This window comes from Oryx dammah, unplaced genomic scaffold (assembly GCF_014754425.2).
Source record: "Oryx dammah isolate SB20612 unplaced genomic scaffold, SCBI_Odam_1.1 HiC_scaffold_17, whole genome shotgun sequence".
Lineage (NCBI taxonomy): Eukaryota > Metazoa > Chordata > Mammalia > Artiodactyla > Bovidae > Oryx > Oryx dammah.
In genome coordinates this window covers 61,536,155-61,561,748 of record NW_024070201.1, presented here as the reverse complement: position 1 = coordinate 61,561,748, position 25,594 = coordinate 61,536,155, and the positions used below count along the sequence as shown (strand labels likewise).

The window sequence follows — 25,594 nt, the reverse complement described above, 5'->3', positions numbered from 1 at the left end:
CATGCGAAGAGTTGACTCATTGGAAAAGACTCTGATGCTGAGAGGGATTGGGGGCAGGAGGAGAAGGGGACGACAGAGGATGAGATGGCTGGATGGCATCACTGACTCGATGGACATGAGTCTGAGTGAACTCTGGGAGTTGGTGATGGACCGGGAGGCCTGGCATGCTGCAATCCATGGGGTCATGAAGAGTCGGACACGACTGAGCAACTGAATTGAACTGAACTAACTGGACTGCCAGGAAATCCCCTCAGTCCACTTTTAACATAAACTTTGGCTCAGCTGGTAAAGAATCTGCCTGCAATGCAGGAGACCTGGGTTCGATCCCTGGGTTGGGAAGATCCCTTGAAGAAGGGAAAGGCTACCCACTCCAGTATTCTGGCCTGGGGAATTCCAAGGGCTATACAGTCCATGAGGTCTCAAAGAGTCGAACGCGACTTTCACTTTTGAAAAACTGTGGAGTCATACATTGAAGACTTGCTTCCTTTGTATGAATATACAGCTCCCAACAAATCATTAGAAAACTTGATACAAAAAGACACAAAAGTATTTATCCTAGAGATATATTCTTACATTTTTAAAATGATATATATGTAAGTATGTTCTCTATACTGTTGTTTAGGATTAGTGTGGAAGCTAAAGATTTATGGGTATATGTGTATACTCAAATACATAGAATATCTCTGAAAGAATAAATAAGAAACAAAAATTTTCTAAATGAATTTTTTTTTGTAGTTACTGTCTATGTACCAAGAAAGCTAATAACTTAGGTTTTGGTTATACAATTGTGTTTTTGTTTTTGTCTTCACTTTTTGTACTCTCTCCAGAAAATTACCTGGGTAAGTAGGAACCAGAAGAAGAGAGACTTACTATTCACTGTATAGTCTTTTTCATCTTTTGAAGCAATTGCTTAAAAGGATATGCCTTTTTGCATGCTTCAGCAGCACATGTACTAAAATTGGAATGATACAGCAAAGATTAGCATGGTCTCTGCACAAGGACGACACACCAATTTGTGAAGTGGACTGTACTTTAAAAAAGAAAAGATATGCCTTTAATTTCACAAAGAATTGACAACATTAATTTGATGATTGCAGAAGAGACCACCTGTTACAATTCCCACCCACCTGAGGATCCAGCTGAATTAAAGATGGGACTTAACAGCAACTGATGGCTTGGAAAGAACAAGGAAAGTCTTTAAAAAACTGGTCACCCCCTGGAGTGCTCCTCTTTTATTTTACAGTAATTTTGTATCCTCAAACCCTTTTATTCTCTATTCCACCCGCAAGAAATTCCTCCCTCTAATCTACAGTGTAAAAGAGATGTTCTCCAAATTTTAAAACTGTAAAACACATTTTAGGTCAATATTTCAGGTAGAATAAATTTAATTTTGACATACATTTATTTTATAAGCTCATTTACATTTACTTTTATCAAGTCAATCAAAAAGAACAATAAAGCCATTTTGATGAATGTGAAAAATGGAAATCAGAAGTTATGTATAATCATTTGCCTTGTCTTTGTCTTTTCCTCCAATTATTATGTTTATTTTTTAAATTTTGATTGGGCTAGGTCGTTCTTGCTGAGTAGGTTTTTCTCCAGTTGCAGCAAGCAGAGGCTACTCTCTAGTTGCTGTTGGTGGGCTTCTCATTGTGGTGGCCTCTCTTGTTGCAGAGCATGGGCTCTAGGGCAAATGGACTTTAGTAGTCACAGAATTTGGGCTCAGTAGTTGCAACTCCTGGGCTATGGAACACAGGCTCAGTAGTGTGGCCCAAGGGCCTCACTGCTCTGTGGTATGTGGTATCCTCCTAGATCAGGGATCAAACCTGTGTCTCCTGCATTGGCAGGTGGATTCTTTACCACTGAGCCACAAGGGAAGCCCTCCAATTAATTTTTCTACTTTGTTTTGATTACATAGAATCACAATACTCCTTATCACACAAATATATGGCTATAGAGAATAATAGGTTGTTTTAGTTTAATTTTTTTTAACAGTGTGCTTTGGAACTTTGAGTTGCTCTTTGATTAAACTCATTCAGAAATGCAAAGATTTATAATAAGAAGTTTCTTTCTAAATTGTATCCCTGGGACTTCCCTGGTTGGGTATCCACCTACCAATGCAGGAGACATGGGTTCTATCCTTGATCAGGGAAGATTCCACATGCACTGGAGCTACTAAGCCTGTGTGCCACAACTAATGAGCCTGTGCTCTGAAGCCCATGAGTTGCAACTATTGGAACTTGTGCTGTACAACAAGAAAAGCCACTGCAGCAACAAAATCCTAGTCCCCCTCGCTGCACTAAAGGAAAGCCCACAGGGAGCAGCAAAGCACCCATGAGCTGCAACAAAGAACCCAGGAACTGCAACAAAGAACCCATGAGCTGCAACAAAGACTCAGCACAGTCAAAAATAATAATAATAATACCCTCCCCTGAAAGCCATACGGTAGTTCCTGTCTTTTGACAGGAACTGTCAAAATAGCTGCCTATTCTTATTTGACTCGATATAGGGCACCTGGCTCCTTGGAAGAAAAGCTATGACCAACCTAGACAGCATATGAAAAAGCAGAGACATTATTTTGCCTACAAAGATCCGTCTAGTCAAAGCTATGGTTTTTCCAGTAGTCATGTATGGATGTGAGGGTTGGACCATACAAAAAGCTGAGTTCTGAAGAATTGATACTTTTGAACTGTGGTGTTAGAGAAAACTCTTGAGAGTCCCTTGGACTGCAAGGAGATCAAACGAGGCAATCCTAAAAGAAATAAGTCCTGAATATTCATTGAAAGGACTGATGCTGAAGCTGAAGCTCCAATACTTTGGCCCCTGATGCAAAGAACTGACTCATTGGTAAAGACCTTGATGCTGGGAAAGATTGAAAGCAGGAGAAGGGGACAACAGAGGATGAGATTGCTGGATGGCATCACCAACTCGATGGACATAGGTTTGAGCAAGCTCTGGGAGTTCGTGATGGACAGGGAGGCCTGGCATGCTGCAGTCCATAGGGTTGCAAACAGTCAGCCATGACTGAGCAACTGAACTGAGGGCGCCTTCCAGTACTCTGTGCTTTCCTTCACCACAACCCAATGTAAGTAGATTGGCTTTGCAGCACATCAGGTGAACAGACCTGTTTGGTTCAGTAACAGGAACAGAACTCCTCTGTTGGCAGTCTTCGTATTGCAGCTCTCCACTACAAGGGCCAAGACTTGCTCAGAGCTGTACCATAAGCTAAAGTTCTTCCCATTCAATTCTCAGTTCTTCCCTCCCACCTCTCAAAGGTGTCAGACCTTCATCACAGACTGACTTCTGTTTTCTCTCCTTTGTCTTTCACAGACCTTATCCATAATAAATCTCTTGCACTTCTAATTCTCAGCTGATATCTGCTTTCCTGGGATAGGAGCTGAAATATGCATATTAAAAATACATTCACTATTTTTATAATACATTCTAATTTACTGCCATAAAATACATAATATTCACTCATCTCTTTTTTATTTCCTTGTTTGGACCTTGAAAATTATGCCACTTATTCAGTCACAGTGATGTGTGTGTTCCTTGTTTGCCATTAATTCATGAAAAGGATATTACCTGTAAGATCTTGTATTTTGAAGAATCATTTCCCAAACAGTCCATTCCATTTTATCATTACTCTGTAGTTCTTTTCTTGGCAAAAGATACCTAAAACACTATACGATTTTTCATCATAAAAGTGATACAGCCAAGACATCCAGTTAGCAGAAAGCTTCTTTCCATTGAGACAACAGCCCAATTTGTTGAACAAGTGCTTACTGTAAATTCAAAATGCTTATTACTTATTTTTTAAAATACTGGAGACATTTATAAAGATGGCTTCTTTATTTGCTGGTTGTGAATTCCACATTCTAAAACTGTCAAATATTTAGGATTCAACTCAAAAGCAGAATGTGAAAATCAGTAGTAATTAAATCAATTGAGAAAACATTTATCAGGGCTGCTTACCAAGACTCCACTTAAAATAGAAATTTCCAGCTCTTACCAGAAACTGCAAATTTTCAGACATTGAAGCATCTTGTGAGATCTGTTTGCCTGCCCATGTTCATTATAACTAAAGGAACACATCTTCCAGGAAATGGCCTCATAGATCTTAAAAGCACAAGAAAGGAAAAGTGACATCATTCTTTCAGTGGTACCCTACCAAAACCTCAGACATAAGTTTTATATGAGTTTGTTTTTCTGACTGTTGAAAATAGGCTGGTTGCAACAGAGGTGTCAGATTGCTTCTCTCTGTGTCAACTTCAAGTTCAAATTTAGGAAGTCATTCTGCCTGAGAACATGTGCAAATTAACCATAGATTTCTAAGCTGAAAATACGTTTCAACAGGTCTAAATTTCGCCTAGGTTATTCTTCTCCCCATTGCCTTTTGGTGCTTTATAAAGTTGATCGTTCCTCTCGTGATTCACTAGGGGTAAAATAACATATCAGATTTGACATTTAGAAGAAAACTCTCCAAGAATGACATAGTGTTCTTGGTTTTCAATGTTTTGAATACTCTTTGCAATAGACTTTCCAATAAAATACTGAAGGGAAGCGAAATGTTGATTTCCTACTATAGTTATTTTATTAAATTAGATAATGTGTGTAGCAAGACCCTGCAGGAATAGGAAAAACGACAGGTAAATTTTGCTGAGCAGAAAGTGTGAAGCACACAGCACGACTTGTAGAGGGAAGGAGTTACAAGAGCGAGTGGTACTCACAACAGCAGAAAAGCTTGGGAGGATGGGATGGTTATGGACGCTGTATAAACTCACTGGGGAATGTAAATAGGGAAAAGTGTGTTCTTTAAAAGCTGGAGCGTTTTGATAGAGGTTGTGGCAATATCCTTTCCTAGTTTCTCAACTTGTATGGGCTTGATCCTAGGAATCACATTTGAAGACATATGTGATCGTCCCACTTTGTAAATGATTTGGTGACTAAGAAGGCAACAGCATCAAATCGTACCCCAGGGGTACCTGGAAGAATTAATGAAGCTTTCTGGCTTACTTAGGGCCATGGGGGAATTTGACTTAGTTTCCTGATTTTAACACAGAGGAGGCTGAAGTCAGTCTAAATTGTTTTAAGAGGTCATTTTTAGCTTTGGGTTCCTATGTCTCCTTTTGGAAATTACAATATAGTTTGAAGGTTCGTAGTATGTGACTGCCAATTAAACGCTAAACAGAACTTTGCAGCAATATCTTCATTGATTTTGAACATCTGTAATTCTGATGTGAAGTCTGGTGCTAGCAGATCAGTTAGTTACACTTTCTTTAGGTGTATAAAAGATACAAGTTCTCCATAAAGATGAATGAAGAAAGGCATATCCATGCTGAAAAGTCATTCGGGTCTCCCGCATTGCAGGCAGACGCTTTAACCTCTGAGCCACCAGGGAAGCCCGAAAAGTCACTAGTACCTAGTAAATTAGCATGTTCTTCAGATCTGAAGGAACTGTAATTAAGTACCTATCATTTAATGGAGTTTTCTCCAGTTAGATTATGTGTTATCATTTATAAAGAAATTAAGCAGCTTAAACTCATATAACTACTTGGTATAAACAAAATAATCAAAATAGTTTCATATGAATGAGTGCCAAGAAATCCTCAAATTAAAAAAAAAAAAGTCTGCTTCTATTCTAACATGGTCCTAAGTTTTTCACTTTACTCATTCTTCATAGCCAATAGTACAGGTTCTACTCCTCCATTAAATCCCCTCCAAGCACTTTAGTTGCAGATTCTTCCTTCTCTGAGTTCATTCTGAACATAGAGATTTTTATCTCTTAACTTAGCACTTAGTTATACTAGTGCAAGTCAGTTTAAGATTTCAAACTCTTTGGAAACTGGAACCATTTTTCCTTGTATCTCAGTCAAAATTTCATACACACTTTTATAGCATTTAGTTTGTGTCAAAGACACTGTGCTAAGCAGTATATAGTAATATAATCCTGACAATAACCTTCTAAGGATAGATTTAACTATCCACTTTTTAGAAATAAGGAAACTGAGGTAGGGATAATTGAATTCACAACACAGTGAGCAGAGTTTCAAACAAGGGAGTTGTCTGACAGAGCACAATCTCTGAACCACAATGCTATACAAATATAAATACTAGTGCCTTGGAAACAAAATAAGTAAATAAATAAATGGTGCTTTGTTCTATTCTGAAAGAAAAATTGTGTTTACTCAAGCTAGAAACCTTTAAAGAGTCAGATCTTCAAATAATGAATGAGTAAAATATTCTCTAAATCAGTGTGTGATTATTATTGTGTTTTTTTGTAGAGAATATACAAAACTATGTCTAAAGAAATCTTTTGAAGGACTTTCCTGGCAGTCCAGTGTTTAAGACTCCATCTTTCCAATGCAAGGGCACAAGTTTATCACTAGTCCAGGAACTAAGATCCCACATTGCCACACACAAAAAAAAGTCTTTTGAAAATTTTTGCTTATTAATATTAGTAGAGATTGAAAGTCAGATCCAAAACTCTCTAGAGTATTATTTTGTGAGGAAGCACTACAAAGTGAGAAACGCTTACATCCAAATATTATAAAACTTAAATGCCTAAACTGATTATTTGTTTGTAGGAATGTTAGCGAAAAATTGCAAAGGAGGAAATTGCAATTCCATGTATGTAACTATCTTGTGGGTACTGGTAAAGAGGGTGAAAAAGCATGACCTAGTACTGAATATTTCCAGAATCTTTTTTGCCTCACATTTTGTTCATGTTCTATTTTTACATGAACCTCAGGGAATCAGGGCTGGGAAAAATGTCTCTAAGGATGCATATCAGAGTAAGTTTTTCTGAAGTCAACAAGTACTTATTGAGTCTTTTGTGAAGCCAAACGCTGTACTAGGCACTCTGGACATTGCAAAAGAAGCCTATCCCCTAATTTTGTGTGTGTGTGTGTGTGTTTTAAGTTGAAACCTAATGGCTCCTCAAACTCAGCTCTCTTTCTCATCAGGCCCATGTTGGAGAGTTTCCCTAAATGAATATATTTTTTTGCTATGTTTTGTTAATATTGAATTTTGTGTCATCTTATGTAGCAATCATTAGAAGCCAGTGAAAAAATGGGGCCAGAAATGAGATCCTGTGATGACTTAAAGGATTATGACTCCAACTAGTACAGAGGATCATTTGTAATTTAAATATATATAGTTTTTTTACTTTAAAACACTTTAGAGAACAAATTCCCCTAAATATGTTACTTTAGAAACTTGTGACCTTGCCTTCTCATTATCTTTGAGTCCTCAACACTTCTTTCAAAAAAACGCAAAAAACTAAAGGTAATTACACAACATTGTGGTTTGAGAAACAATCCTGTTGTATGGTTTTAAAATTGCCTCTTCCTCTTTTTTTTTTTTAACATTTATAATGTCTACTCAGTAAAACTGAAGGCAATTTAAATTATAGTTTAGCATTCACACAAAGTTCAGGGTAAATTCCTTCCCTAAAATAGTTATTAAACTCTTGTGGACTCATCTGGAGTTATAGGAAGAATTCAGGCTTTTATTTAGACAGTATTTATAACATAAGCCCCTCCCAGTAGTGTACTCATTTGTTCATCTTTTCTTTTTTAAGTATTTATTTACAAAATCTCTGGTTATATTAACACAAATTAAGAAAGTCCTGATGAATCAAGTACTTACAAATTCTCACACATCTATGAAGGAAAGGTTAGAGAAAGTAAACAAAAACATAACAAATTGGTAGCTGAACTTTGCTATGGTAAGGCTGCTGCTGCTGCTGCTAAGTTGCTTCAGTCGTGTCCGACTCTGTGCGACCCCATAGACGGCAGCCCACCAGGCTCCGCTGTCCCTGGGATTCTCCAGGCAAGAACACTGGAGTGGGTTGCCATTTCCTTCTCCAATGCATGAAAGTGAAAAGTGAAAGTGAATTCGCTCAGTCGTGTCCAACTCTTAGCGACCCCATGGACTGCAGCCCACCAGGCTCCTCCGTCCATGGGATTTTTCAGGCAACAGTATTGGAGTGGGATGCCATTGCCTTCTCCGATGGTAAGACTGACTATTAAAACAGATTCTGAAGGAGATGAGCCCTGGGATTTCTTTGGAAGGAATGATGCTAAAGCTGAAACTCCAGTACTTTGGCCACCTCATGAGAAGAGTTGACTCATTGGAAAAGACTCTGATGCTGGGAGGGATTGGGGGCAGGAGGAGAAGGGGACAACAGAGGAAGAGATGGCTGGATGGCATCACGGACTCGATGGACATGAGTCTGAGTGAACTCTGGGAGTTGGTGATGGACAGGGAGGCCTGGCGTGCTGCGATTCATGGGGTCTCGAAAAGTCGGACACGACTGAGCGACTGTACTGAACAAACTGACTGATGAAGCAATATTGCAACATTATCACTCTACACTGATAGCTAATATATAAAATTATCATTTAAAAAATCTTTTAAAACCTGCAGTCTGGATGCCACAAAGTGCCAGAAGTGTTGTTTATGACTAGCAGCTCTTTAAAGTTCAGTCATTTCAACTTTCCTTCAGAGATACAGATTGACATTCCAGCCTCCCCCCAGCCCAGAAAGTTTCATACAATATAAAAGTTTATGGAGTAACATCTTAAAATCCTTCTTCACTCCTCTAGTTCATAATTCCCTTCTCAAAATTAAGCACAGTTAACATGTACATCTTTACAGTTCTTTATGTATATATATATACCCACATAAACTTTAACTTTTTTCTTTCACAAAAAGTTATTTTATGTTTAAAAAATTTGCAACATAGGAAACTTGCAAGTACATTAAAACAAAGGAATTTTCACCTTGAATCATTAGAGACTAAGACGCTAATGATACCTCATTAGCAGTCCCCAATACTTGTGTGTATTTCTCATAAACAAGGACATTCTAAATAATCACAACACACCAGCAAAACCTGAAAATTAGCACTTATACATTCAGTTCAGTTCAGTCACTCAGTTGTGTCCGCCTCTTTATGACCCCGTGGACTGCAGCATGCCAGGCCTCCCTGTCCATCACCAACTCCCAGAGTTTACTCGAACTCATGTCCATTGAGTCGGTGATGCCATCCAACTATCTCATCTTCTATCGTTCCCTTCATTATACAAAGTGATATATTTCCACCCTCTAATTCTTGGGCCACATTCAAGTCTCATCCATTGCCCTGACAATGGTCTTCATTGCCAAAAGTCCATTTTAGTCACCTGTTTTCATTTAACTGTTGTCTCATTACTCTCCTTTAGCCTGAAGCACTTCCTTAATTTTTCTTGGGTTTTCATAATTGTGACACTTTTGAAAATTACAGGACAGGTATTTTGTAGAATATCCTTCAATGGTGTTTTTCTGGTATTTCCTTATGAAAAGGTTCAGATTACCCGTGTAATCAACCCTGAATACCCATTGGAAAGACTGATAGTGAAGCTGAAACTCCAATACTTTAGCCACCTGATGCGAAGAATTGATTCATTGGAAAAGACCTTGATGCTGGGAAAGACTGAAGGCAGGAGGAGAAGGGGACAACAGAGGATGAGAAGGTTGGATGGCATCTCCGACTCTATGGACATGAGTTTGAGCAAGCTTCAGAAGCTGGTGATGGACAGGGAAGCCTGGTGTGCTGCAGTCCATGGGGTCGCAGTCAGACAGGACTGAGAGACTGAACAGTAACAACCCGTGTTTGGCAGGAATATGACCAAAATAAAACACTCTGTTCTTCTTGTTGCAACATATTAGGTTACACACGTTTTCAATTTTCCCATTATTGATGATACTCACTTTGATCACTTGGCGAAGGCGAGGTCTACTTGACTTCTCCACTGTGAAGCTACTGTTTTCTCCTTTGTAATTAACATTACAAAGGAGTAATGTAAATTAGGAGTTTTTTAAAACTGTGTACATTTCCCATTTCTTGTCAAATTCTCAATTCATTCCTTCATTTATTTATTTATAACAATATGAACTCACATTTTCCATTTTATTCAATGGTTCATTATCTGTTGTTCTGTTTAGTCTCTCAATCCGACTCTTTTTGACCCCATGGACTGAAGCACACCAGGCTTCCCTATCCATCACCAACTCCCAGAGCTTGCTTAAAGTCATGTCCATTGAGTCAGTGATGACATCCAACCATCTAATCTTCTGTTATCTCCTTCTTCTCCAGCCTTCAATCTTTCTCAGCATCAGGGTCTTTTCAAATGAGTCAGGTCTTCACATCAGGTGGTCAAAATATTGGATGTTCAGCTTCAGCATCAGTCCTTCAAATGAATATTCAGGACTGATTTCCTTTAGGATTGACTGGTTGGATCTCTTGTCAGTCCAAGGGATGCTCAAGAGTCTTCTCCAACACCACAGTTAAAAAGCATAAATTCTTCAGAGCTCAGCATTCTTCCCCCCATTGACTGCAGCATGCCAGGCCTCCCTGTCCATCACCAGATCCTGGAGCTTGCTCAAACTCTTATGTCCAACTCTCACATCCATACATGACTACTGGGAAAACCATAGCTTTGACTAGACGGATCTTTGTTGGCAAAGTAATATCTCTGCTTTTTAATATGATGTCTAGGTTGGTCATAGCTTTTCTTCCAAGGAGCAAGTGTCTTTTAATTTCATGGCTAAAATCATCATCTGCAATGATTTTGGAGCCCCCAAAATAAAGTCTCTCACTGTTTCCATCGTTTTCCCATCTATTTGGCATGAAGTAATGGGACCAGATGTCATGATCTTAGCTTTCTGAATGTTGAGTTTTAAGCCAGCTTTTTCACTCTCTTCTTTCACTTTCATCAAGAGGCTCTTCAGTTCTTCTTTGCTTTCTCCCATAAGGGTGGTGTCATTTTATTTAGATGCTTAATTTTTCCCAGTTTGGCCATTGGGAAATCATTCACTCTGGCTTCTGTGTCTTTTTGAAATGTCTCTGTATTCTTTGGGTTTCCCTGGTGGCTCAGGTGGTGAAGAATCTGCCTGCAATGTGGGAGACCTGGGTTTTATCCCTAGGTTGGGAAGATCCCCTGGAGGAGGGCATGGCAACCCACTCCAGTATACTTGCCGGGAGAATTCAACTGGACAGAAGAGCCTGGCAGATTACAGTCCATGGGGTCCCAAAGAGTCAGACGTGACTGAATGACTTTCACCTTCACTTGCTTTGTAAGGTTAATATGGTCCAGGAGCATCTTTTACTTCCTCTGCACCAGCCCTGCAACCAGCCATGTCTTCAAGGAATTTTGGTTCCCTTTAGTAGAAAATGGTATTGAGAAACAAGCTGGGCACCAGAGGTGCTCCTTTCTTGTGAATGTTGCTGCTCAGTTATAGTCCTCAAAAACAAAATTAGTTGTTGTTCTAGTGTTTACAATATACATTTTAAACTAATATAAGTTCACTTTCAAATCACACCGTTCTGTTCCATATATAGCACTGCTGCTGCTGCTGCTAAGTCGCTTCAGTTGTGTCCGACTCTGTGTGACCCCAGAGATGGCAGATATCCTATAATAGTTTTCTTAATTCTTCCCTCCTATCCTTTGTGACATTTCTGTCATTTATTTCACTTGTTTATATGATATAACCATTCAGTACATTGTTATTATTATTGCTTTAAACAAATTATTTATTAAACCAATTTTAAAAGAAAAATAAAATATTTTATCATGATTTATTCTTTTTCCAATGATCTTCCTTCCTTTATGTAGATCTAAATTTCTGACTTATGTAGTTTTCCTTTTACTGAGAGTTTTTTTCCCACATTTCTTACAGGGTAAGTCTTCTTGCATAAATTCCCTCAGTTTGTATTTGTATGAGAAAAGACTTATTTCTCCATCACTTACAAAGGATAATTTCACTGGATATTACCACTGTATTATTCATTGTTCACTCTATTCATTAGGTTCATAGATTTGTTTTTCATTTTAAAATTTTTCACACTTTACATATTTCACTGCACTCAGTTCTTTCTCCAGAGAAGACAGTGGCACCCCACTCCAGTACTATTGCTTGGAAAATCCCATGGACAGAGGAGCCTGGTGGGCTGCAGTCCATGGGGTCGCTAAGAGTCGGACACGACTGAGCAACTTCACTTTCACTTTTCACTTTCATGCATTGGAGAAGGAAACGGCAACCCACTCCAGTGTTCTTGCCTGGAGAATCCCAGGGACGGGGGAGCCTGGTGGGCTGCCATCTATGGGGTTGTACAGAGTCCAGCAGCAGCAGCAGCAGTTCTTTTTTACATGGTTTCTGTTGAAAATTCCTGTATGGCTAAGGTGATTATTCCCCCTGTTCTGGCTTCTTTCAAAATTTTCTCTTTGTCTTTGGTTTTCCACAGTTTGAATATGAAATGCCCATGTGTGATTTTTTGCTCCTCTTAGTTGACTCCAACACCCCACACCAGGACTCTTCCCCAGGTAAACCCTTTGTTTGGGTTTTGACACCTTGGGCCAGGCTACTTCTAAATACAGAGGTGCTCCTCCCCATTCAGGGCTGCCTCTCCTCAGTGGGCAACCCACCTAGCATGGACAATCTTCTCAGCCCACTTGGGCTCCAACACTCCATTCCAGGTTGCCCCTCTGCACCTTCCTTGGGCTCTGAGGCCCCACACCAGGTCACCCCCAAAAGTGGATGCTCACCTTGTCCTCTCACCCTGCACCAGGACTTCCTCTACAGAGATGCCTTTGCCACCATACTTGAGTTTCCATACTCTCTATCAAGGCACAGACCCATGTGGTAGACTCCTTCCCTTCTGGCAAGAACATTCCAGAAGTGATCTTGTTTTCTTCCTACGCCATCCTGTCCAGAGATACCTGATTTCAATATGTCCCATTACGAATGATGTTAACTTGATCACTTGAATAAAATGGTATCTGCCACACTTTTCCACTATAAACTTTTTCTCCTTCTCTAACTAATTCATATTTTAGGAATACTAGGCAAATGTCTCATTCTTCATCAAACTTATGGTTTAAACAATGACTTATATCAATATACTTTTGTATCTTATTCAATAGATTGTAATCTGTTATTTTTATTATTTATTTTGATGCTTAAATTTCTCCAGATTTGGCCATTGGGAGCCCCTTCAAGCTGGCCTTTGCATCCTTTGACATGTCCCCAACATTCCTTGGCTACTTCCTTACTTTCTGACACAATAAGATATCCTGAGATCATTTTGTTCTTTCTCTGTGCCAGACCTAGAAATAGCCATTTCCTTAAGGAGTCCTAATTCTTTTTAGTGGAGAATACTATTTAAAAATCAGGATGAAGCCACTAGACATGCCTATTGCTGTTGAGGGGTCATGATTCCTAGATTCTCTCAGTGGACAGAATACATGATATGTATGTATGTAATGTATGTGTATGTATATACTTATATGTGTATATATTTATTTCTCATTTATCTGTCTATGATATACATATATAATTTATACTGAGATATAGTACATATAACTTAAAATTCACCATTTTAAAGTGTATAATTTAATGGTTTTTGATATATTCTTCATAGAACACTGACATGAATCGCAACAATATCTTTTTGGATCTACCTTTCAGAGCAATGAAAATAAAAACAAAAATAAACAAATAAGGCCTAATTAAACTTAAAAGCTTTTGCACAGCAAAGGAAACCATAAACAAAATGAAAAAGCCCACAGAATGGGAGAAAATATTTGCAAATGAAGCAAAGTGACAAGATATTAATCTTCAAAATACACAAACACTTCATGTAGCTATATATCAAAAAATAACTCAATAAAAAAATGGGAAAAGATCAAAATAGACATTTCTTCAAAGAAGCAGTACAGATGGCCAACAGGCACATGAAAAGATGCTCAACATCACTAATTATTAGAGAAATACAAATCAAAACTACAATGACTTATCACCTCACATTGGTCAAAATGGCCATCACCAAAAAGTCTACAGACGATAAACAGTAGCGAGGGTATGGAGAACAGGGTACCCTCCTACACTGTTGGTGAGGATGTAAATTGGTACAACCACTATGGAGAACAGTATGGAGATTCCTTTAAGAAGTAAAAATAGAACTGCCATGTGATACAGCAATCCCACTCATGGGCATGTATCTCGAGAAAACCGTAATTCAAAAAGATACATGCACCCCGATATTCACTGCAGTGCTGTTTACAATAGCCAAGACATGGAAGCAGCCTAGATGTCCACTGACAGAGGGATATATATATACAATGGAATATTCAGTTCAGTTCAGTTCAGTTCAGTTCAGTCGCTCAGTCATGTCTGACTCTTTGTGACCCCAACAATGGAATATTACTCAATCATAAACAAAGAATAAAATAGTCCTTTTGCAGCAACATGGAGGGAACTAAAGATTGTCATATTGAGTGAAAGTAAGTCAGAGAAAGGCAAATATTATATGATATCACTTATTGCAAAATCTAAAAAAAGGGTACAATTGAACTTATTTACAAAACAGAAACAGACTCACAGACTTCAAATGAAATGCAAATCAAAACCACAGTGAGGTACCACTTCACACCAGTCAGAATGTCTGCAATCCAAAAATCTGCAAGCAATAAATGCTGGAGAGGGTGTGGAGAGAAGGGAACCCTCCTACACTGTTGGTGGGAATGCAAACTAGTACAGCCACTATGGAGAACAGTGTGGAGATTCCTTAAAAAATTGCAAATAGAAATGCCTTATGACCCAGCAATCCCACTGTTGGGCATACACACAGAGGAAACCAGAATTGAAAGAGACACATGTACCCCAATGTTCATTGCAGCACTGTTTATAATAGCCAGGACATGGAAACAACCTAGATGTCCATCAGTAGATGAATGGATAAGAAAGCTGTGGTACATATACACAATGGAGTATTACTCAGCCATTAAAAAGAATACATTTGAATCAGTTCTGATGAGATGGATGAAACTGGAGCCGATTATACAGAGTGAAGTAAGCCAGAAAGAAAAACACCAATACAGTATACTAACACATATATATGGAATTTAGGAAGATGGCAATGATGACCCTGTATGCAGGACAGCAAAAAAAGACACAGATGTGTATAGCGGACTTTTGGACTCAGAGGGAGAGGGAGAGGGTGTGATGATTTGGGAGAATGGCATTGAAACATGTATAATATCATGTAAGAATCGAAATGCCAGTCTATGTCTGATGCAGGATATGACACGCTTGGGGCTGACGCGCGGGGATGACCCAGAGAGATGTTGTGGGGAGGGGGGTGGGAGGGGGGTTCATGTTTGGGAACGCATGTACACCTGTGGTGGATTCATGTCAATCTATGCCAAAACCAATACAGAATTGTAAAGTAAAAATTAAAAATAAATTAATTAATTAATTAAAAAAAAAAAAAAAAACAAGCTCAGGTTTGCCAAAATGGATATGGAAGGGAGGAATAAATCAGGAGTTTGGGATTCACAAACACGCACTACTATATGTAAAACAATCAATAAAGATGTACCACATAGCACAAGGAACTCTATTTAGTACTCTGTAATAACCTATATGTAGAAAGAATCTGAGAAAGAATTCATGTGTGTATATGTATAAATGATTCACTTTGCTGTGCACCTAAAACTAACACTACATTGTAAATCAACTGTAAAATAAAATAAGCTTTTTTTAAAATTAATTAATTAATAAAACTTAGTCCCAGTTAAAAAAAAAATTCTTTATATTGTGCAGCCATCATTACTATCTAATCTAATTTCAGAACATGTATGCATATACATATGCTGAAGAAGCTAAAGTTGAAAGGTTCTATGAAGACCTACAAAACCTTCTAGAACTAACTCCCCAAAAGATGTCCTTTTCATCGTAGGGGCTGGGATGCAAAAGTAGGGAAGTCAAGAGATATCTGGAGTAACAGGCAAGTTTGGCCTTGGAGTACAAAATGAAGCAGGGCAGAGGCTAATAGTAAGTTTTGCCAAGAGAATGCACTGGTCATAACAACCACCCTCTTCCAACAATACAAGAGACGACTCTACACATGAACATCACCAAATGGTCAATACAAAAATCAGATTGATTATATTCTTTGTAGCTGAAGATGGAGAAGCTCTATACAGTCAGCAAAAACAAGTCTGGGAGCTGACTGTGGCTCAGATCATGAACTCATTGCAAAATTCAGACTTAAATTGAAGAAAGCAGGGAAAACCACTAGGCCATTCAGATATGACCTAAGTCAAATCCCTTACGATTTTACAGTGGAAGTGACTGATTCAAGGGATTAGATCTAATAGACAGAGTGCCTGAAGAAATATAGACAGAGGTTTGTAACAATGTGCAGGAGGTGGTGATTAAAACCATCCCCAAGAAAAAGAAATGCAAAAAGGCAAAATGGTTGTCTGAGGAGGACTTACAAATAGCTGAGAAAAGAAGAGACGTGAAAGACAAAGGAGAAAAGGAAAGATAAAACCAATCTGATGAAAGAGTTCCAAAGAACAGCAAGGAGGGATAAGAAAGCCTTTTTAAGTGCACAATGCAAAGAAATAGAGGAAAACAATAGAATGGGAAAGACTAGAGATCTTGTCAATAAAATTAGAGACAGACTTAATAAAATACGGAGCTCATTAGAAGATGATTGCTATAGAAAGAATAGAGTAAGGGAGATCTGGTCTATTGGAGGTGTAGAGGCAGGCTACATTGTTGCCAAATGATCAGAGGTAGACTTATGGCAAAGGTGACATGTGAGCAAAGATTTGAAGAGAAGGAATGAACCATGTGGACATATGGGTGAAGGGTATTCCAAGAAGAGGAGAGCTAAGTCCTAAGGCAAAAGCACCAAGACAGGAGAATGACTGGTACTGGTATCAACATCAAGGGTGTTAATGTGGCTGTGGCTGAGTGAAGTGACTGAAAGGGAGAAAAGTAGGAGATAATGTCTTAAAAGCCAGGGGAGCACAGATGATTGAGCCTTTTGGCCATTGTTAGGACTCTAGCTTTTATTTTGAGTATGATGGGAAGATACTGGAGAATTTCAAGCAAAAGAGAGGCGTGATCTGACGGATTTTAAAAGGATGCCTCTGAATATTTTCCATGTGTTGAGAATAGACTAGAGAGGCAAATATAAAAGCAGGAAAGTCAACAAGGAGCCCACTGTAGTCATTTAGGCACAAAATGGCTGGGACCAGGGTGCTAGCAGGGGAAGAGGTGAGAAGTAGACAAACTCTGGGCAGATTTTGAAGATAAAATTGGCAGGATGTCCTGATAAACTGGATGTATGACTCACAGGGTTTTATTCTGAGCAATTTGAAGGATGATGTTGCCATCAACTGAGAGATGACTGTAGGCAGAGCCAGTTTGGAAAAGAATATTAAAAGTTTCATTTTGAACTTGGAGAAGGCAGTGGCACCCCACTCCAGTACTCTTGCCTGGAAAATCCCATGGACGGAGGAGCCCGGTAGGCTGCAGTCTGTGAGGTTGCTGACAGTCAGACACAACTGAGCGGCTTCACTTCCATTTTTCACTTTCGTGCATTGGAGAAGGAAATTGGCAACCCATTCCGGTGTTCTTGCCTGGAAAATCCCAGGGACAGAGGACCCTGGTGAGCTGCTGTCTATGGGGTCACACAGAGTCAGACATGACTGAAGCGACTTAGCAGCAGCAGCAGCAGCAGCAGCAGCATTTTGAACTTCCTGAGTCTGAGATGCCTGTAAGACATTCAAGAAGAGATGTCAATTATCTGGTTGGCAAAATAATTCAATAGTTTTATAAATAAGTCTTAACTAAGGATACAGAATGCATGTTCAAGCCTTTAATTCAGTGCCTAGAAACTGGTAAATGCTCAATAATGTTGACTATAATGATATTTTCATCACTCACCTTTGAAGGCACACTGACTCCCAATTTAACTATTCGATCCCTTTAATTCACCTAAAATAAAATTGGGTTTTTTACCACGCCAACCTTGATTTTTATTTATAGCACAAATGAAATAGTACAGCGTTAGAGCAAAATTTAAAAAGAAATGAAAGACTCAGGGCTTCCCTGGTGGCTTGGTGGTAAAGAATTTGCCTGTCATTGCAGGAGACATGGGAGAAGGCGATGGCAGCCCACTCCAGTACTCTTGCCTGGAAAATCCCATGGACAGAGGAGCCTGGTAGGCTGCGGTCCATGGGGTCGCAAAGAGTCGAACATGACTGAGTGACTTCCCTTTCACTTTTCATTTTCATGCATTGGAGAAGGAAATGGCAACCCACTCCAGTGTTCTTGCCTGGAGAATCCCAGGGACGGGGAAGCCTGGTGGGCTGCCGTCTATGGGGTCGCACAGAGTCGGACACGACTGAAGTGACTTAGCGGCAGCAGCAGCAGGAGACATGGAACGGCGAAGATCCCACGTGCCTTGGAGCAACAAAGACCATGCACCATTACAATTGAGCGTGTGCTCTAGAGCCCAAGAACTGCAACTACTGAGCCCCTGCACCCTAGAGCCTGTGCTCCAAAATAAGAGAAGCCACCACAATGAGAAGCCTGCACACTGCAATTAGAGAGTACCCACTGCTCACCACAGCCAAAGAAAAGTATGCATAACAATGAAGACCCAGCACAGCCAAAAATAATAAATAAATAAAATTATAAAAACAATAAAATCTTTGACTCATAATCTGTCTTACCATACTTCTTTTATTTTTCCTTTTGTCTCATTTTATTTTATTTTTTTGCTGAAGTGATTTTAATCTACAGATGAAAGACTCTTTAAATGATACTCAGAATACATTACAAACTTGGTTTTAAATTAGATTTGAGTCTAGAACAGGACTTAAACTCACAATGATTCCAGAACACAGTGTGGAAGTGCAACAGTTAGGTGATGACTTCTTAATTGTTCAAGGGGATAAAGATCTTCTTCAAATATGGGTGGAAATTAATCTCTAAGAGTTATTCTCCTTTATAGACTACAATATTATTGTCAGTTTCATGTACTTTTACTTTATAAAGCACTCCCACAAGAAGAACTTTCTGGAGGTTTTGCCAGATATATACGGCTACATTTTCTGTTGTGCTTACAATGTCTGCAAAATACGGCACATCTAGATCCAGCTTCTTATGATCAAGGGGCTTCATAATCGCCTCCTCCATATACTCTTTGAGGTCAGTCAAATTCATGACCATTCCTGTAACAGGATCAACCTTTGTAATTGTGCCCATGGCCATTTGGGTTGTTGCACTTCCTAAATAATTTCAAGTTTTCTTCATTACAAAGAGATTTGCTGTGAAGGAGAGGGGACGGGACACTCGCGCCTGCCGGCAAGGGCCTGACCCTGCCCCGTTCATGGCTCTACAAGCCCACTCATTTTAAAAACATAATTTAAAATGGTTGAATCATGTTGTATGTATACATACGTATCCTGGTTACTTCAAGTAACATTATTCCCTAAGCTATTTTCCAAGTTGCTCAATAGTTTCCATATTTATAATTTGTAGTGGTTGCAAAATAATCCATGTTTACTTGTCCACTTTTGTATTGTTGCACATTTAGACTGTTTGTTAACCTAGCACTCTTATAAGAAGGGTATATTGCCAAGATCAGAATTACTGGGTCAAAAGCTATGAACATTTTTGTAATTCTCAATATATAATACCAAATTGTGAAATACAATTCCAAAGGTTGGATTTTTTCGTAAGAAAAAAGAAAGCATAAACTCAACACACGAAACTAGAATAATTTACAAAATAGGTTTCTTAATTCCCTTCTAGCAAAACTCTATCCAAAGATATGTTTAGTTGGGCTACACAGACTCAGTTAATTTTTCTAGCTTACTTGATCACTGTAGTACATTTAAACTTTAGTCTACATTAGGACTGGTTTGCTGCTCGATACAGTGATTGTATTGATATAATCTTTTTGTCATTTGTACTAGAATTGATTTAAAAATCATTTTATATTAAAAGACTCATATTTTCCTCTTTATATCCTTACTCTCTTATTCATATGTTCTAGTTTTAGTATGACTCCAGCTCTTTTAATGGACCAGGGGAATAAACACTGATTTAATCTGGCTACACCCCAATACTCTGGCCTAGGTTAGCTATTCAAAAGTATTTAAGAAGTAGAATTAACAGTCTTCAGTAATTAACTGAACATCTAATCTCTTTAAGAGTGAAAAGAGGCAGGTTTGGAGTTGGGTAGTGTTCTTGCCTGGAGAATCCCATGCCTGGCAGGCTACTGTCCATAAGGTCGCAGAGTCAAACACAATTGAGCAACTGAGCAGGCACGCAGGCACTGAAGTAAAACCAGACAAGCTGGTTTAGACTTAGGTAGTTATGTCTCCAGGTAACAGGAGGCATGAATAGTAAAAGCCAGCATTTTGGTTTATTCTGGTCACAATAATGTTGCTTAACACACTATCCCAAAACTCAGTGGTTAAATCCCCAATTATTGTTCTTTCTTTTCCCTTCCCTTCTCTTCCCTCATCTTCTTTCTTTAGTCATTTCAGTCCTGAGGCTATTAGGTAGGTCTGGGCAAGGTGGTGTCTATGTTTGGCTGAGTTTGGGGAAGCCATGGCAGCCAGAGCAAGGTCTGACCAAGGTGAGGGGTGGAGATGAGTAAGGTGAAGATGGTGTCTGCATGGGATGTAGTCTAGTTGGGGAGTCAAAGCCTGAGCAGGGTAAAAGAGCTTCTTCAGGTAGATGGAGTTGTGACAGAGATGGGGGATGGGTTACATAAAGGGGCTCATAAAATAATATTGAGAATAATGAGAGAATAGGTACAACTATAGAAAGAAAAAAAACTAGAGTAAATCCTATGCTATTGGACTGGAGGTGGGTGTGTCAATGTGAATTCATAGTTCATATGTACATATTGTTGTTCAGTCACTCAGTTGTGTCTGACTCTTTGCAACCCCATAGACTGCAGCACACCAGGCTTCCCTGTCCTTCACCATCTCCCGGAGTCTGCTCAAACTTATGCCCATTTAGTCAGTGATACCATCCAACAATCTCATCCTCTGTTTTCCACTTCTCCTGACTTCTCCTGACGTCCACTTTCCCAGCATCAGGGTCTTTTCAAATGAGTCAGTTTTTCACATCAGGTGGCCAAAGTATTGGAGCTTCAGCTTCAGCATTGGGCTTTGCAATGAATATTCAGGGTTGATTTCCTTAAGGATTGACCAGTTTGATCTCCTTGCTGTTCAAGGGACTCGCAAGAGTCTTCTCCAGCACCACAGTTCAAAAACATCAATTCTTTGCTCTCGCCTTCTTCATGGTCCAACTCTCACATCCATACATGATTACTGGAAAAGTCATAGCTTTGACTATATGGACCTTTGTAGACAAAGTGATGTCTTGACTTTTCAATACGCTGTCTAGGTTCATTGTAGCTTTTCTTCTAAGGAGCAGGGGTCTTTTAATTTCATGTCTGCAGTCGCAGTCTACAATGATTTTAGAGCCCAAGAAAATAAAATCTGTCACTGTTTCCATTGTTTCCCCATCTATTTGCCATGAAATGATGGGACTGGATGCCACGAACTCTTTTGAATGTTGAGTTTTAAGCCAGCTTTTTTACCTTCATCAAGAAGCTCTTCAGTGCCTCTTTGCTTTCTGCCATTAGAGTGTTATTATTTACCTATCTGAGGTTGTTGATATTTCTCTCGGCAATCTTGAATCCGGCCTGTGATTCATCCAGCCCAGAATTTCACATGATGTACTCTGCATATAAGTTAAATAAGCAGAGCGACAATATACAGCCTTGTCATACTCCTTTACCAATTTTGAACCAGTCCATTGTTCCATGTCCGTTTCTAACTGTTGCGCCTTGCCCTGCATACAGGTTTCTTAGGAAACAGGTAAGGGGATACAGTATTACCATCTAAGAATTTTCCAGTTTGTTGTGATCTACACAGTCAAAGGTTTTAGCGTAGTCATGAAGCAGAAGTAAATATTTTTCTGGAATTCCCTTGCTTTTTCTATGATCCAGCAAATGTTGGAAATTTAATCTCTGGTTCCTTGGCCTTTTCTAATCTGTAGTTAAGTATTCTGTTAGCTACAGCTGAAAGTCTTCTAACTAATATAGTGTGACACCATTAAAAGTCTATCACATTTTTTATAGAACAATAGGTATCTTGAGTATTAAATATTAGATATTTAGTGCCACCAGCTTCTTGTTCACAAAAAGCTTTGTTTGTTGAAATGGTGAGAAAATGCTGTGAACTCATGAGTATTATAAGTGAATAAGCTCCAAAATAAACACACACACACCAAAATGTACTTCATATGCATATTCAAATGTACTCTATAAATACATTCATGTTTTAGAAGTCACTTCAGAAAGTGAAAAAGACATTTAGTTCCCAACCCTGTCAAACATATATTATATCTTTTGGTCTTCAGAGCTCCTTATTACTTTTTTTCTAAATCTTATTTCCTCTTCTAAAGCTATTTCATTGATTTCTTTGTTTTCAAAAATATATTTATTGCTTTAAATGTTTTTGTCTTTTTTAAAATATATTTTTACAATTATTACATGACTTCATCCTTGTAAAATATGCAAACAATAAAGATATATACAGGGAGTTCCCTGGTGATCCAGGGGTTGAGACTCAGCACTTTCACTGCTGCAGTTCAGGTTCAGTCCTTAGAGGAGGAACTAAGATGGTACAGACCAAATAAGAGAAATGTACAGAACAAAACATAAAAATCATTCTTTATCTACCTTCAAATCCTTCTTTTTCCTCCAGAGATAAAATTTCTCCCCACCCACACATACATTATGGAAACTTTTCTTATGTCATTAAATATCCTTTGAAGATATTATTTTATGATTTTATAATAACCCATTGTGTGAATATGCCACAATTAACTTAATCAGTACCATATTTTGTATACTTGTTTCCAAATTAAATAATGCTGTTGTCAACAAATCTTTTTACATACATCTCATCTTTTCCCTAAGATAAGACATTGACTCAAGAGCACAAAAGTATTGGCACATGTCACCAAATTGCCCCTCAGCAATACAGTACAGTCTCACTACATATAATATCATGTGAATTTAAGCAGGCTATTCTTCCTTCCTGTTCAGGACTGCTGAGTGCTGTAGAGTGCCTATAGAGTGCTATAGAGTGCCTTACACCGAAGATCTGTAATACTTCTACCATACTAAAATTGTATTTTATCCTCTCAAAAGTATTTGCTAAAAAAAAGTGGTAGTATCTGGCATCCCTTGTTTTAATTTGCATTTAATTAATGGGGAGGTAGATTATGCCACCCACTCTTTCATTCATACATTTAACTAATACTTATTGAGCACTTATTAAATACCAGCACCATATTTGGTTTCAATATGACACAAACAAGGCTAGTGGTAAAGAACCTACCTGCCAATGCAGGAGACATAAGATATGCAGGTTCGATCCCTGAATCGGAAAGATTCCCTGGAGGATGGCATGGCACTCCACCCCAGTATTCTTGCCTGGAGAATCCCCATGGACAGAGGAGCCTGGGGGGCCACAGTCCATAGGGTCGCAAAGTTGTCAGACATAACTGAAATAACTTAGCATGCATGCATGATACAAACAAATGATACAAATATAAAATAAGGTCAGACCCTGCCCTGGGGTACATAGCAGGGCACCCTAAAATGAATGGCAATGCAAGGCATCTTCTGAGAATGTACATACTTGGGGGTGAGAATGGAAGAGTTGGGACAAACAACAGATTGTTACTGTAAACATCTGATTACACTGTAGGAGATGTCTTAAGCCAATGCTGTCCTAGCTTTTATTGCTAAGATAGAGGAAAGTGAATATGTAGTTCTGATAGTCTGAGGGTGGGATGGAGAAGGGAAAGGGTAGGGAAAAGGATAGGCATACAGAATATCTAGGAACTAGAAATCTCTCTAAGTCACAAACTTTATCTCAAACATTCAAGAATATTTTGTATTTTATTCTATGATACCTCCACATTTAATATGAATTTGAGATATTTTAGATCACTTAACATTCAGAAAAATTGAGGGTTCTAAAATATACTCCCTTTTTACCCTATTGCTTCTCCATCACATCACTGCATATCTTGAGGGATATTACTGCTCTGGCCAGCCAACCCCAGTTGATGAAGCACAAAGTTAATAGGCCACCAGAGCTGAGATCACCCTAAGGAGCTGTTGAATAATGTCCACTCCCCCTTTTAAGTTCCTATACAGTCAAATAATTGAAGTAAGGAGTCCCTAGGAGGGAAAGAGAAGTGGAGGCTACTAGCACGGTTGGGATACAGAAGGGAACGACAATACTGGGGAGGGTGGACACAGAGCCTCTAAGCCAGCCTCAGGTAAGCGTATCAGACTCCTAAAATAAAGACAAAACAAATAAAATAGCTGCTGCCTCCTCGAAACCCTGCAGGAAACAAGAAACAGAGTCCACTCTGCTTTGCAACCTAGTAATGGAGAGTGAGGGAGGGGACGACTCCTGCCTTCTCAGTCCTCTCTCCGGGAGAAGACCTAAACAGCAGCCAGTGGACATAGAAATGAGGCAGGAACAGTGACTGATGAGAGGCAAACAGCTCAGCAGAGTCCCTGGAACAGAATTTAGGAGGGATTTTAGGAGGGAATGAAGGTGAGGGAAGAGACTGAAGTTCTAGCAATTTCATTATGGGGCCCTGAGCCAAAGATGCAAGTTTTCTAATGCATTCCCAGTGGGGGAGGAGGGTGCAGTGAGCAGGGTGGGGTGAGACCAAGAGCTAGAACTGTTCAAATGCGCCCCTTTGGCTGTGTGACCTAGGACAAGTAGCTTAATTTCTGTGAGCCTGTTTCCTCATTTGTAAAGTAGTGATGCATGTGTGTGTGTGTGTGGTCACTCAGTTGTGTCTGCTTCTCTGTGGCCTCGTGGACTGTAGCCTGCCAGTCTCCTCTGTCCATGAAATTTTCCAGGCAAAAATACTGGACCAGCTTGCCATTTCCTATTCCAGAGGATCTTCCTGACCCAGGGATCAAACCCATGTCTCCTGCATTGGCAGGTGGATCCTCTACTAGCGCCACCCGGGAAGCCCGAAGTGACTTCATGGTGTAAAATAATTATCATATTGACGACAAAATTTAGGGGAAATTTTCAGTGCTCTTGCTCTGACATAAAAAAATTATGCATAATCATAGCATTTTCTTTAAACCTTTCTTTAAAGGTTCTCAAAGCAGGTGGAGCTTCTCCATGGCCATTTTGACTTTATCTTTACATTCATAATGATTAGAAGCATGGCTGGGATTTAATGGACAGTTGCCAGGGGTGATGTCCACTTCAAAGAATTATCCTGGATCCCTCACAACTTTTTATATCTCTCCAGATTATAGTGAAAATTCTGCTCATAATTACCTGAGCCTAGAACCAATGTTAGTTTTCCATATAAATACAAAGTTTCCCCCCAGCTCTAATACACACTGAATTTTCTAGAAACACACCCTTTAGGTAAAATGGGGGAAGGCTGTATTTTGTTTCATTTGGAGTTTCACAAAGAACATTTCACCATTTCAGAAAAAAATCACTAACAATCACATTTCTCCCACTATTCAAGTCACTAGTTCAATACAATTGTAGCAATTATAGCTATTCATATAACATCACCTGCATTTATAGCTATTAATATGACATCACAATTCTAGGCACAGGTGCAAATATTCCATAGCCTCATTGTCTCATAATGT

At 39.0% G+C, this 25,594-nt stretch overlaps 1 non-coding gene and 1 pseudogene across 1 annotated transcript; one reads left to right on the top strand and one right to left on the bottom strand.

Annotated features, from left to right (window-relative positions):
* The first annotated feature begins 932 nt into the window (after positions 1–932).
* Positions 933–1,035, top strand: LOC120877158. The gene has a single exon (XR_005724283.1). It is a non-coding gene; the product is annotated as a U6 spliceosomal RNA (small nuclear RNA).
* Positions 1,036–18,618: 17,583 nt separating this feature from the next.
* LOC120876857 lies at positions 18,619–19,239 on the bottom strand (annotated as a pseudogene).
* Between the last annotated feature and the right edge of the window lie 6,355 nt (positions 19,240–25,594).